Below are 14,143 nucleotides of genomic sequence, written 5' to 3' on the forward strand. Positions count from 1 at the left end.
GTGTGTGTTTTGTGAGTGTGTGCTGTGTGTGTCAGTGTATGTGTTGGGGGATGGGGTGGTTCCAGTGTAACTTCAGGGTTTAGGGAAGGTCTAAGACAAGAAATGAGATTGAAGTAAGTATTGCAAGGATCTGTATCTTCTTTCTTATTGCCAAAATACAGGAGTAAAAGAACTCTATTCCTCTATTATTACTTTTGGCTCACTGATTGTGTTTGTGTAAACCATGCTCCTTGGAGACCAAACAACCATGTGGTTTTATGGGGTGTGGAACACCTATTTGCCAGGAGCCTTCCCGGCCCATTTGTTCAAGAGAGGCTGTCAAGTTCTGTCTGTCCTTGATCATGACCCTAAAGCAAATAAGATTTCAAGATTGTTTCAGTCTCGGAGAGCCCAACCACGTGATTACTTGGGCATCAGTGGTTCTTTGTCTAGTCTCGGAGCCTTCAATGCAGAATGTGTAGGTATGCATCATTTTCCAATCTTAGACCACCATGGCCTCTCTAACATTGGCAAGAACTGTTGCAATCACAGGGGACAGATTCCATAAACACTAATGTACGGCAGTTTTCCAAACTTCCCTGATGGTGAAAACATTGATTCCTGGGATCAATCTAGTGATACTGAAGCAGAAATTCTAGAGGAAAGGTCCAGAAATCTGGATTTTTGACCAATATCACAAGCAACTTTTATCAGTAAAGTCTAGAACCATGGTGTGGATGTTTCCAGCATTGCCAAAACTGCCTACTCCATGAAGAAGAGGCCAGGTATCTTTCACGACGGGTGTACTAGCCACCTACGGTAACTAAAGTTGAGGATGAGAGATGAGGACCCATTTCCCCACACCCAACTTAGCAGCACCAAAGATCATTATCTTTAAGGGCACAATTAGTTCAGGTAGAGCAAAGCTACACTGTAGACACAGTTGTAGATGTCTGCTTGCCCTTCCTCACCTGCTCTTCTCACATTCCTCTCTGAGCCACTCACCTGCTGTCTCTGGGCTCACTACTCTTTTGAATTCCTGAGGTCAACATCTTAAATATGATACCTTAAAGCCCCCAGATGAGCTCACCTCTAGATCTTCTGAGAGTAAGTTTCTCAGTAGAATATATCAGTATCCTGGCAGCAGCTGGAGGATCAAAGTTAAATATCCTAAACTGTATACGTGGAGATTCCCTGCCTAGGGCTTGGGACACCCCTTCAACTGACTGTCAGGTATAGCTACCATGCCTTCCTTGGACCATCTAGAACAGTGTGACCTTGATTCAGAGGTTGCCATACAAGTTTTTACTGAGAACCTGTGAATCTTCTCAGAGTACTTTTAGTTGAAAAGTATTGTGGAATTGTATTAGTTTTCTATTATTGTGTAACAGTATTACCGCAAACTTAACCACTCAAAGCAGCACATATTTATTATCTCACAATTTCTGTAAGTCAGAAGTACAGAAACTGTTTAACTGGGTCCTCTGCCTAGAGTCTCATAAAACTGCAATCAAGGAGTTGGCTGGGGCTATGGTCTCATCCAAGTCTTGACTGGGGAAGAATCTGTTTTCTAACTAGTTGAGGTTGTTGAGAGAATTTAGTTTCTTGAAGCTGTAGAACTGAGAACTTCCATTTTTTTATGGCTGTTGACCAGAGGCCACCCTTAGTTCCTTGACATGGAGGGTCTTCCAACATGACCACCTGGCACATCAAAGCAAGCAAGTTGGGGAGAGACCCCAGCAAGACTGGTGCTACAATCTTATATTATATAATTATATACATGTAATCATGTATATTTTGTCCCCTTTGTCATGCTCTATTGATTAAAAGAAAATCACAGGGCTGGGCGTGGTGGCTCATGCCTGTAATCCCAGCACTTTGGGAGGCCAAGGTGGGCAGATTGCCTGAGGTCAAGAGTTCGAGACCAGTCTGGCCAACGTGGTAAAATCCCGTCTATACTAAAAATACAAAAATAATTATCCAGGTGTGGTGGCATGCACCTGTAATCCCAGCTATTGGGAGGCTGAGGCAGGGGAATTGCTTGAATCAGGGAGGCGGAGGTTGCAGTGACCTGAGATCATGCCACTGCACTCCAGCATGGGCAACAGAACAAGGCTCCATCTCAAAAAAAAAAAAAAAAAAAAAAAAAAATCACAGGTCTTGCCCACATTCAAGGGCATGAATACCAGCAGATGACCCTCAGGGGGATTACCTTAATGAGTTTGTCTGTGAAAGCAGTGATCACTAATTAGAGTGTCTGCTCAACCCCAAAACAACACTACTTCTCTAAGACATGGGTTAACTATGGCAACCATGTGTGTGCTGTGGGACTCCACACCTTGACCAAAGTTGATTGATGGGCAGGCAAAGACCCAGCCCAAAGTGAAGCAATCAGATTCTGCCTTCCAGGATTTGGTCACTGGAATTTACAAACAGCTGATTAGTCTGGGCTATTTTCCTTCACGGAAGGGAAGAAAACTATTTGTTGGGTAATCTTTTTCCAAAATGTACACGTGGGACAGAGAGAACAAAACTGGGGCACAGAGAACAATGAAGGTGATCTGCAGGGGAAAAAAATGAAAATTAGGGATGGAGAAAACAATTCACTTGGGTTTCCAGTGGCGATCTAGTTTATGGTTCCAGGTTCTTATGTAACACATTGATGATTTCGTTCCAGAGCTCTTTCAATATCCTGTCAGTAAATCTTCTATTTTGCTTAAGCTTGTTCAAGTTGGCTCCTGTTCCTTGTCAAGGTAAAGAATCCTGATTAAGTTGAGATGTCAAAGCGGGCCTTATCTGTTCCTCACTTATAACCTCTCCAGCCTTCATTCACCTGCCCACACATCCATCCACCCAATAGACATTTCTCTATGCCCTCATATGGCCCCTGCACTGTCCTGGATGCTGGGATACAACAGCAAACAAGACTTTAGCTCCCCACCCTCATCACCTCACAGTCTATGGTGATGCCAGGCAGGTAAACAGAGTCCCAGGTGGGAGGTGCTGAGGAGCACAGAAGAGAAGCAGGAACCTGAGCCTGGGGAGGAGGTCTCCAGGAAGGCTTCCAAGAGGAAGTGGCTAAGCTGAGAAATAGGAAGCAAGTCAGGACTAACAAAATGAAGGGGATAGCAGAGACAATTGTGCCAGGCAATGGGAACAGTACATGAGGAGGGGACGAGGTAAATCTGAACAAACTGGGAGCAGGAGCAAGACGAGTCTGCAGTCAGAGAGCTGAGTGTATACGAAGAGACCTTTCACGGAAATGGTGAGAAAGCTGATATTTTATACATCTGTCCCCCAAAGCTATCACATCTTTGAAGCTAGGCACTGTAATTTTTTAAAAATTAGCTTTCCATTAGGGATTTATTAATTTAAAAGTATGTGTTAGGGAATCTTATTTACTTTTTCACTTGTATAAATTAAAATTCACTCTTTTCAATGTAGAGATCTATGATCTCTGACAATGCATGCAGCTATATAACCACCCCCTTTACCAAGATAGAGAATAGTTTCATCACTCAAAACACTTCTTTCAAGCTGCTGTTTTATGGTCAACCCCTCTCCCCACTCCTTGCCCTTGCTAATATTCTATATGGTCAGTATTTTATTTAATCTTCATATCCACCTATGCAATATAGATAGTATTATTCTACTTTACAGAGGAGGAAACCAAGGCTCAATGAATTGTTGTCTTCCTTCTTTCCCTGGCTTCATTCTAGAATCGAGTGACTGCTGTATCTGTGAAGATAAGGGGCCTGTTCCCTCAGATCACGAAGTAAGGCACTCACATTTGTCAGGTCACACACAAGAAAACATCACGTCAGTTCAGAAAATTGCACCTTGTTTTCTAAGACTTAAGCTCTGTGCTGAAAGGATATAAGAACAGAAAACTGGCATTATCTCTGGGTCAGATCTGCATTTCCTGGCCTTCTGCTGTGGGGCTGAAGGCATGCATTTCATGAAGCCAATAAAATGCACCTTGTTCTCAAGAAATGTTACGACAGCTGGCTTCCAGATCCTCTGATTGTTATGTCTTTTTTGAGAAGTATCCATTAATTACTTTTAATCATCTCTTGATTTTACCAGGAAGGTCATTATTTCTACAGGGAGCTTACGGACAGATTTGGGAGTGTTTTCATGTTGTTTTTTTCCTGTGGTGTGGTGTAACTTTCTTTGTCATCAATACATACGTCAAAGCAGGCTAACCAGAGTATTTCCCCAGCCACAGCATATGGTTGGGTCATGCAAACAACCATCGTAAATCCTTCTTGACAATGGCCTAAAATGATATCGTGACCTGGTCCCGGTGGAATCCAGATTTATGAAGATCTGAATGTGAGAACTGAGTGTTAGGAGCGTGGGTTTTTGAAAATGTGCCACATGAATACGTCCGTCTATTTATATGGCTACTTGCCTCCATATGTGGCCAGTGAATGAAAAATATGTGCAGAGGTATTTGAAAAATTCTTGAGGTGCCTGAATAAGCTTGCCTGGTCCCTGGCGCAGAATCAGCACCCAATAAATATTCCCTGAGTGAGTGAGTGAATGGATGGATGAAGGAAGTGGAACTTTGGTGAATTACAAGGCATCTCATTTTTCTAGAAAGTAGCTCACTACTATAAGGGCATACTTGATTACCTTTTCTACTTCTGAATGCACCCAATTTTGTTCAGGAAACCTCTGTATCCCCAGTCCCAGCGGTAACTCTTGGTCTAAGCCAATCAGAACATGGCATTTTTTCATGGCGGCTGTGATTGGTCTGGGAAGATGCAATGTGATGTCTGTTGGCCCAATCAGATTGAAAGGGATGAGTTTTAAGTTCATGGCATGGGAAGAGGTTTTTCATTTTTTTCTCTGGGGAAAGACAAGGGATGTCACCCTATTTGTTGCTCTGGGGCTTTTCCCTTCCATGCCAAGATCCTACCGGGGCTGCCCTATTTACCTTATGACCTTCAGGGGAACCAGTTTGGGTTTGAGCCTAGTACTGTGCAAAACAGAAAGCAGAAAACAGTTTTATTCTTGATGACATAGTTGAGCTCCTGGACATTCCTGGAGAAGACCAGGATGCTGGACCAGATTTCACTCTTGTTGTTTGACAGAGCAATTTCCTTCTGGTTACCTTATGTTGGAATTTTTGTTGCTTTCTCCTGAAAACAAAAAGCTAAGGTGAAAGTCTGAAGTTGAGAAGAGAATAAGGAAGAAAGAGCTCAGTTATTTTGTGTTGTTTCGATCAACAATAAGAGCAACTTCTGCATGTAGAATACACATGAAGATCAGCGTTAGATCCTGTCTTTCATTGTATGTATACACACCCCTGGGAGGTGAGTACTGTTATGCTGGTTTTACTCACCTCCTTCAGGTAAGATTTGCCCACCTGGAAAAGAAGTTTTCCTCCTTTTCTAGTGAAGTTGTGAGTCTGTTTCTTTCCCCTTATTAGTTTTTGCACTGGTTTCCCTGGCAACAAAGAGAAAAGAGGTTTCTATTATTATGTACTCCGCAATCTGTCATGTCTTCATCCATTCATACTGTTGTCCCTCTCACTGGTTCATGAAATTTAGAAAATGGCTTAGCAGTTATTCCTTTTGCAGTTACTATAAGCAGGGTGTAGGCACAGAAGAAAGAGAAGAGGAACAGCTTGGTCTGCTTTGCTTAGGTAAGTTTTACAAAGAAACATGAAAACAACCCTTGCCTACAAAGATCTTATCCTCTAATTGGGGCACCAGGGTAGGGCATTTCAGATAGTCATAGGAGACTTGAATAAATAGAAATACAAAACTGTGTTAGCCATCAAAAACTAGCATGTCATTAATTCTTGGATAAGAGGAAGATAATAATAACTTTCAAATCCAGACTTTTTTTTTTTTTTTGGTCTCTTCCTCCACCATCATCATCTTTTGCCTGGAGAGCTGCGGTGACTTCCAGATCTGCTTCCACCCTGTCTACTCTCTGATTGATTCTTCACACTGAAACTAGAGAGATTTTGCGGAGAAGCAAAGCAGACCATATCATTCCTCTGCTCTTTCTTGCATGCCTACAAGATTCTGCCCAGGGCATTCCTCCAACCACTACAGCCTGGTCTTATGCCATGCCCCATCCAATTCTTTCTGTTTCTTTCCTTTTGGGAAATTTCCAGCCCCACCAAGCAAAGGCCTTTGCCTATGCTGTTCCCTCTGTCTGGAACACCTTTTTCTCTTCTCTTCAATTAATCAACACCTATTTATCTTCCTTCCAATCTCACTTCAAACATGCCATCCTCAGCAAAGCCTTCTTTGACCTCCTTGTGTCAGATAAAACCTAAAACAGGCTCTCATAGCACTAAGGATCTTTCCTTTGGACTTGTCCCAGTTGTAGTTCTACAGTTTGTGTCATCATTTAAGGTACACCTCCAGACAGGGAGGGATCTTATCCATGTTTAGTCACTATTGGATCTCCAGAGCTTGACAAAGCAGCTGGCATATGGTAGATTCTCAGTAAATATTTATTGAAAGAAAGAATGAGTAAATAAACATGCAATCCACGCTCACTTTGTGCCAGAAACCATGCTATGAACTTAACCATATTGTCATTTACTTATTAGAATTCTTTAGTTCCTTTCTATGAGAGAAGCACTATTGTTGTCATTCCCATTTTATAGTTAAGAGCACTGAGGCTTAGAGAGATGAAAGGTGTCCAAGGTTACACACCAAGTAAGTGAGAGAGCTGGGATTCCAGCTAGGCACATGGTTTCACATACTGAACACTTAACTACTGGCCTCTGCCACGTCTCATAGAGGAAAGAAAGTTCTGGAAGGTCAGAGGAAGGAGAAGCTTTGTAAGCAAGCAGGAATTTGGGCTAGTCCCAAAAGGCATGCTGGCTTCATCCAGAGAGGGGATAAGAAGGAGGGGTGGTACAGAGGCACACTGCTAACCTAAAGGCACCTTAGAGCAAGGTTCCCTTCTGGGTGGGTGAATTAGAAAAAGATGCCTTGTCCTTCCTGCAAGGGTTGGCTTAATTTCAACTTCCACTTTCTGGCTCTCTGGGCCACCCCCACCATTTTTTTTTTTTTTTTTTTTTTGCAATGCACAAACCACTCAGCCGTATGCAGCACTCTGCAGGCATGAAGACTTACAGGCAGAAAAGCAAGAAGTGAAAAACTCCATTTGGCTAGAGTGAAGGCTTTCTGAAGCAGATATAGAAGTCTAAGCCTTGTGCTGTCCAATATAGTAGCCACTAACCCCACATGGCTATTTAAATTTCAATGAATTAAAATTCAATGCAATTAAAACACCTGTTCCCCAATTATATTATCCACTTTTTAAGTACTCAGTAGCTACTTGCAGTTGATGGCTGCCAGAATGGAAATCACAGATAAAAAACATTTCCATTGTTGTGGAGAGTTCTATTGGACAGCTCTGGTCTAGAAAGCAAGGTGGAGCCTTTGACTGTAAAAAGTTGCTCACCCTTTATGCATGCCATGGGCTGTGAGGAGTCACGAAAAGGGTTTAAAGCAGGGAAGTGGTGTCAAAGAAGTATAGTGCTAAGAGAAGTGATAATATCATTATTGAGGGGTAAGTGTGTTAAGTACCTCACAAGCATGGTTGCATTTCAGGCAGGTAGTATCATATCCCCATTCTACAGATGAGGAAATTATGGCACAGTGAAGTTAAATAACTTGTACAGCTCCAGGTCTATCTGATCCCAAAAGGTTCTACCTTATACCATGCTCCTAGTCTGTACTCTAATCAACATGACGATGAGAGTGTATTCTTCAAAAAAGCAGAGCTCAAATTTAGAGAGACCTGTTTGGCAGCCCTGGTAGGCATGAAATAATAATGACTTCAACTAGGGGGTCAAGAGCTCCCTTTGTAGCAAGCTTCAGAGGTTTCTTCTTCTTTGTTCCTGGCCTATAGTTTCCTCCCTTCCTCCCTAACCATTAATCGCAATCGCTTTCATTTTCTTTGGAATCATCTTTGCTTATTCTTTTGCTCCTCTTGTTGGTGTTTCCAGAGAAAATTGTGTTTGCATTAGGTTTTATCCTAATAAATTTTTATCCCTGGGAGGACGTCTCCTGCCTCATCCTGCTGCTAGGCCTCTTCCTAGAGATCCCAGGACACAGCTGGAGAGCTTGTGTGGGCCCCACCATGAGCCAAACCCACAAATCCCATCTGGAAATGTACGTGGCAGAAGCTTTCCCTCTCCTTCCAGTTCTCCTGGCAAATGGAAATGCACCAGTGTGTCCCATTTCCTGGGACGTGGGGCCTTTTTCTTTCTTTGGCCTCCTGGTGCTGAAGGTAAACTTTCCTGGGGAGTACTTCTAGCTTCATTATATGGTCCAGCAAACTTTAGTTTGTGACTATTTCAGCTTTAGGTGAGATCTGTCAAGCAATGGAGGTGGACTGGCCTTCCCTGGATCTTATAAAGAGAACTAGTTTCTAGTATTTGGTTTCTTAGAATATGGACAAACAGATCCCCATTACTCTCCCCAACACCCCCGAGGAAGTCTGTGAGAGAAACCCTTGAATGCTGATCTATGTGTGACAGCTGGAGAAATTGAGGCAGCAAAGGAGGAGAGAATTCCACATGCATCAAAATTAAAGAACTAGAAAGAAAACCATGACATCCAGGTTGCCTGGTCATGCTTTAACCACAAACCGCACTTGCCTATTTAGTTACAACAAACACAAAAGAGATAAACATAGATGTAAGTTAGTCTAAACACCAAATTTTAGAAGTTTTTCCTCTGATGTCTAGTCAGCCGTCCTGACCTTTATTGGAGGATAAACCAACTTGCAACAGCTGTGGATAATTATTTACTGTAAAAGACCAAAGGGCTTGGATAATGAAGTGAATTCAGCATTAGAAGGAGAGAGATGTGCTTTAGCACCAGAAAGTTACCTTTTAAGTTGATTCCTGAATTTCAAAGATCAAGAGGTACCAAGTTCACCATCTAAGAGATGCTGGAAAAGCCCAGAATGTGCTGAGCGGTGGACTTTGTTCACATGTGAGGGGTTTCACAAAAACATACAGCCACACCTGGCCCTTCCTCAACCTGGAATCATCCAAGAAGATACTTTGTGCAGATGCTACTGAGATGACACATCCCTTGCCGTCCATAAAAGTGATCTACAACTGGCTGTGGAGTTACCCAGCCATCTTGGCTACTCAATAAGAAACAGATTTGGATTCCCTCACTCAGGCTGTCAGATTTTACAGCTGTCTGAGGGTCTCTGGCAGTGTGGCCTCTCAACAAGACACTGCTGAAGTGGGGCTCAAACATTTGGCAGTCAAGAGAGGGACAAAAGCTTTGCATAATTTGGGAGTGAGTTCAAAGCCAATAACGTTTACACTCCAGGACAAGAAAGCATTTTAAAGCCAGTGAGGTGCCTCTAAGCCAATAAGGTGTTATTACCTTTAAGCACATCCTTTTTGCCTTTGATAATAAGCGTTGTTTTAAAGTATTTGGAAATACCATTCACAGTGTAAAACAGGATATATCACCTCCACACTATAAACATCCAAAAAGAAAAAGAAGCCTTGATTGACGTTTATGGACTTCCATTATGGACAATCCTCCAAACACAAGACACGACATACACACACACGCACACTTCCTCATCCTCACCTGTGCTGCAAAAGAATAGAATCTGGCCACCGCACATGTGGCAAGAGGAGTAGTGAGGCCAATCAAATTCCTCTCCAGGAGCCGCATTCCTAAAGGCCAGCCTACGGTACAGGGAAAAATTTGCTGCAAGTGTTCCCATGCCTTGCATGAGGTTCAGTCCCCAGGATGCTTTCCAGAGCAAGACCTCTGCTGAGAACTCTGTGTTCTAGAATTTTAATTAAACAGACCACAAAACCCACTTGTTCCCAAGTTAAATTCTAAGTCTAAACTTGAGAACAACAGAAAATAGGGAAATGTGATCATTGGCCTGAGCAAAATGGTTGAGCACAGAATAGAGACAGTGTAAGGCAAAAACTAAGAGTACAGAGTCTAGAGCTAGACAGCTTAGGCTCAAATCCTGGTTCTGCTACTCCTTGGCTGTATGACCTTGGGCCCATTACTTATCTTATGAGGTTGGTGAATCCCTGTAACTTGGAATCATGACTCAGAACTGGGGGTAACCTTGAAGACCCTCTTGTTCAACCGTTATCCCATTAGACTCAGCCATGATGATGAATGAGGAGACGCAAGAATTCCCAGTTCTCAGCCCTTCACCATCAGAGTGGACCAGTGGCAGAAGAAGAGGAAGGCAGATGGTCTCCCGAATCTTTTGCCAAATACCTTAGCCTACACTGGAAAATATCTGAGGGTTGCTGGATGGACAACAGAGCTGAAAGCTCTATGTGAACCTTAGGAGGCTGATGGACAGCTAAGAAACTGCTTCTTATCCATCTCCCTCCTTCCAGGATTCAGTCTCTGGTTTCTGGAGCGAGAACTACCATGCTACATTCCATTGTTTCCTGTCTGAAGCATTTAGTTAACCATGGAATACACAGTCCTTTTCCAGCTGTCCTACTTGTCCAGTCTCAATTCCCATCCCACACATCCCCGCTGTCTGACCACACTGACCATCTGCTGCCTAACACGTCACACATATGCATGACTCCAGCCCTAGACATGGTTTTCCCTCTACTTATAATGTGTTCTTCTCCCCTTTCAAGTTCCTACTCATTCTTCAAGATTAAGACCAATGTTACCTCTTCTGTAAGGTTTTCCTAGACAGAATCACTAATTCTAATCATAGAGAAGTTAACTACTGCGCTGAACCCTTTTTATGATTATCTCATTCATTCGCTGAATCCTCACTACAATCCAATGAAACAGATTCTACTATAATCCCCATTTTATTTTATTTTATTTTTATTTGTTTAATTTTTTGGTTAATATGTATATGTATTTTTAATTATACTTTAAGTTCTAGGATACATGTACACGATGTGCAGGTTTGTTACATATGTATACATATGCCATGTTGGTGTGCTGCACCCATAAACTCATCATTTACATCAGGTATATCTCCTAGTGCTATCCCTCCCCACTCCCCCTACCCCACGAGAAGCCCCGGTGTGTGATGTTCCTCACCCTGTGTCCAGGTGATCTCATTGTTCAGTTCCCACCTATGAGTGAGAACATGTGGTGTTTGGTTTTCTGTCCTTGTGATAGTTTACTGAGAATGATGGTTTCCAGCTTCATCCATGTCCCTGCAAAGGACATGAACTCACCCTTTTTTATGGCTGCATAGTATTCCATGGTATATATGTGCCACATTTTCTTAATCCAGTCTATCACTGATGGACATTTGGGCTGGTTCCAAGTCTTTACTATTGTGAATAGTGCTGCAATAAACATACGTGTGCATGTGTCTTTATAGCAGCATGATTTATAATCCTTTGGGTATATACCCAGTAATTATAATCCCTATTTTAAGATGAGGAAACTAAGACTCACAGGAGTTAAGTAATGCCCAAGGTCACACAGCTAGTTAGTGAGACAGCCAGTTTCAAGCCCAGCTCTAATTATTCTAGAAGCAAATTCTCCCCCAATGTGTCTCCCAGTGAACTTTATTGACTCTCCCAGTGAACTTTACTTATACTTTGGTTACATCATTTTCCCAGTTTAACTTTCTCTCCCCTACAAGATTAAAAATCAAGTTGGATGTTAGACTTATTTTTATCTCTAATACTTAGCTCACTGCTTGGCCCACAGTAGATACTTGACATAAATGTGAAAAATATGTTAATGGAGAAATGAATGAATAGATGAAAGGATAGAAGAGTAGAAGGAAGGAAGGAAGGAAGGAAGGAAGGAAGGAAGGAAGGAAGGAAGGAAGGAAGGAAGGAATCAAGGAATAAAAATATTTGACTTCCTCGGAGGTACATATTATAAAACAAAGTAGCCTTTTCCAAGTACATCAAACATTATGTTCCATAGAGACTAATTTTAATATTGCCTGAAAAAATGTGCCTAGATATTCAATACATATTTTTTATTGACCCTGGGCCTTATTAATGGCAGGAAATTCAAAGGAAGCCAAGTCTATACGGTATGCATCTAAGACCAGAGATGAGGAGCCTACAAATGTTGGACAAAGAGAAAAACATCTGGGTCTGGCCATGACCTTGAAGAATGGAGATATTATGCTCTCTAAGCTTAGTCTTTTTGCTTGGAATAAAACCAAAACTAAAACCAAAAACCCCATCTTTATGTACTTCTCATGATTTGAATGCCTTGCCTTTTGCTATGTCCTCCCTGGGAGAAGTCTCATCAACAGACTTCAAACAGGTAAGCTTGCAGCTGCTACACATTCAAGTGTTTAGACTACATCTAAACTTGCTTTTTTTTTTTTTAACAACATCTTGCTTATTAGGGATGCATAAATAGATCTAGAGAAAATGAGAACAGATCTTATCTTTGGGTAAAAATATGTAAGGCACCAAACAGACTCATTAGAGAAGGTTCAGAAGTCAGTGCCTGTGGCTCAGAGTTCAAATTGGCCTAGCCAGAGCAAGCCTCCTCCCAGAACAGAGGAGTCAGTGTGTTTATCACTCAGTGTTTTCAAAGCGTAGAGGATGCAACCTGAGAGGCAAATGTGAGTTTCCAGATAGGGAGAGAGGGAGAATCAGGATTATGAGTGACATGTTAAAATATAATCTCGTGGTCTGCAAGGCCTAAATGCTTTGGGCAGTGTTGTGTCTGGAATTTCTGTGGGACAAGCCATGTCCAGCTATGAAGTCATTCCCAGTGGGTTTGTGACAGGAGTGTAACCCAGGGCCTTGCCTTGGTGCGCCCTAAATGTAGAGAAGTTGACCACTTGCCTAACTGGAGGCAGATGGGAGGTTGCAAAGCTGGGTAAAGAAGCTTTCTGACAATTGTCTTTGACCCAAAAGGGGATAAACACAGACCACATTTTAAAAAGACCACCTGAATGATTTATGTTTAGCAATTCCTATAGATATCTTAGCAAAGATTTTGCTTCAGTTCTAAGTACATATCCTTGCTTTGAGTGGATATCTGAAACTGTTTTCTGTCTTAACTTTGTACAGTTCCTTTTTGGAAGAAGAGACATTTATAAAGTAGACAATGTCCTGTACATGCCCCCACATCCTAAATATGAGAAATAATCACAGCTTCCACTTACAGAGTGTTAATTACGTGTGAGAGACTCTGACAAGTGCTTGATATGACATTGTCTCATTTGGTCTTCACAAGCAACCCTGAGAGGCAGAGGTGCTTGTTCATCTGTTTTATGGATGCAAATAAGGAGACATCCAGTTATTCAGCAGCAGAAAGGAGACTTGTATTCACGACTTGGTTTAAGGCCAAACGCCAGTCATTCTTACCATAATGCAATTCTCCCCAGCTTTTCATATATTTGTTGAAATCTCCCCTAGGTTCTAGATGCCCTTCTATGGGCATCACACAGTGCAATGTACATACTGACAGCTAAATGCATTGATGAAACCTTTTCTTTTTCTTAATGAAAAAGACAGATACTAAATTTTTCAGATGGTGAGTGTGATCCATGCACGAAGTGGGACAGAAATGAATCAAGAAAGAAGTTATGTCAACACAAGAATGAAAGACTCCTCGTTGGGTTTGTTGTTGAAGATACCATCTTACATCACAGAGGTCGTGAAACTGGGAGCCAAACAAAAGGGCATTTGTTGCTGGATGATAGATGTTCTGCTCACTCAGGAACCAAGACCACTTCAAAGTTTGCTTGGCTTGGTGGGAAGCTGTTGCCATGGAGAAGAGTCCCTGTGTCCCAACTGCCCATAAATATGTCTCCAAACAGCAGGAAGGAGTTGTATAAAATGGCTGTAGTAGCTGGAGCAGGGGGGTGGAGACTTGGGAAGCGGATGTGTCTCCTTCCACAGCACTGACTGAGCCAGGAAGGATTCCACATTCCAACTGGCCAAGACAAACACAGTCCAGCACTGGTGGGGAGGCAGCTATCGGGGAACAGCTGAACCACCATGGTCATCCAGCCTCTCAAAGACTGTCACCGCAAGAGTGGAGCCAGAGCCTGCGGTTTCCTGTCATCCTCTCTGGGACACAGCTCAGTCTTCCAATGACTCATGGCCAGTGGCGTGCAAAGATTTCATGTCCCATCTCCAACAGAGCCCAACCTGTGCAGAGCCACGGCCATTCCCACTGCTTCTTCCTCATGGGTTGCTTAATGA

The sequence above is a fragment of the Theropithecus gelada genome, chromosome 2 (genome assembly GCF_003255815.1).
Source record: "Theropithecus gelada isolate Dixy chromosome 2, Tgel_1.0, whole genome shotgun sequence".
Lineage (NCBI taxonomy): Eukaryota > Metazoa > Chordata > Mammalia > Primates > Cercopithecidae > Theropithecus > Theropithecus gelada.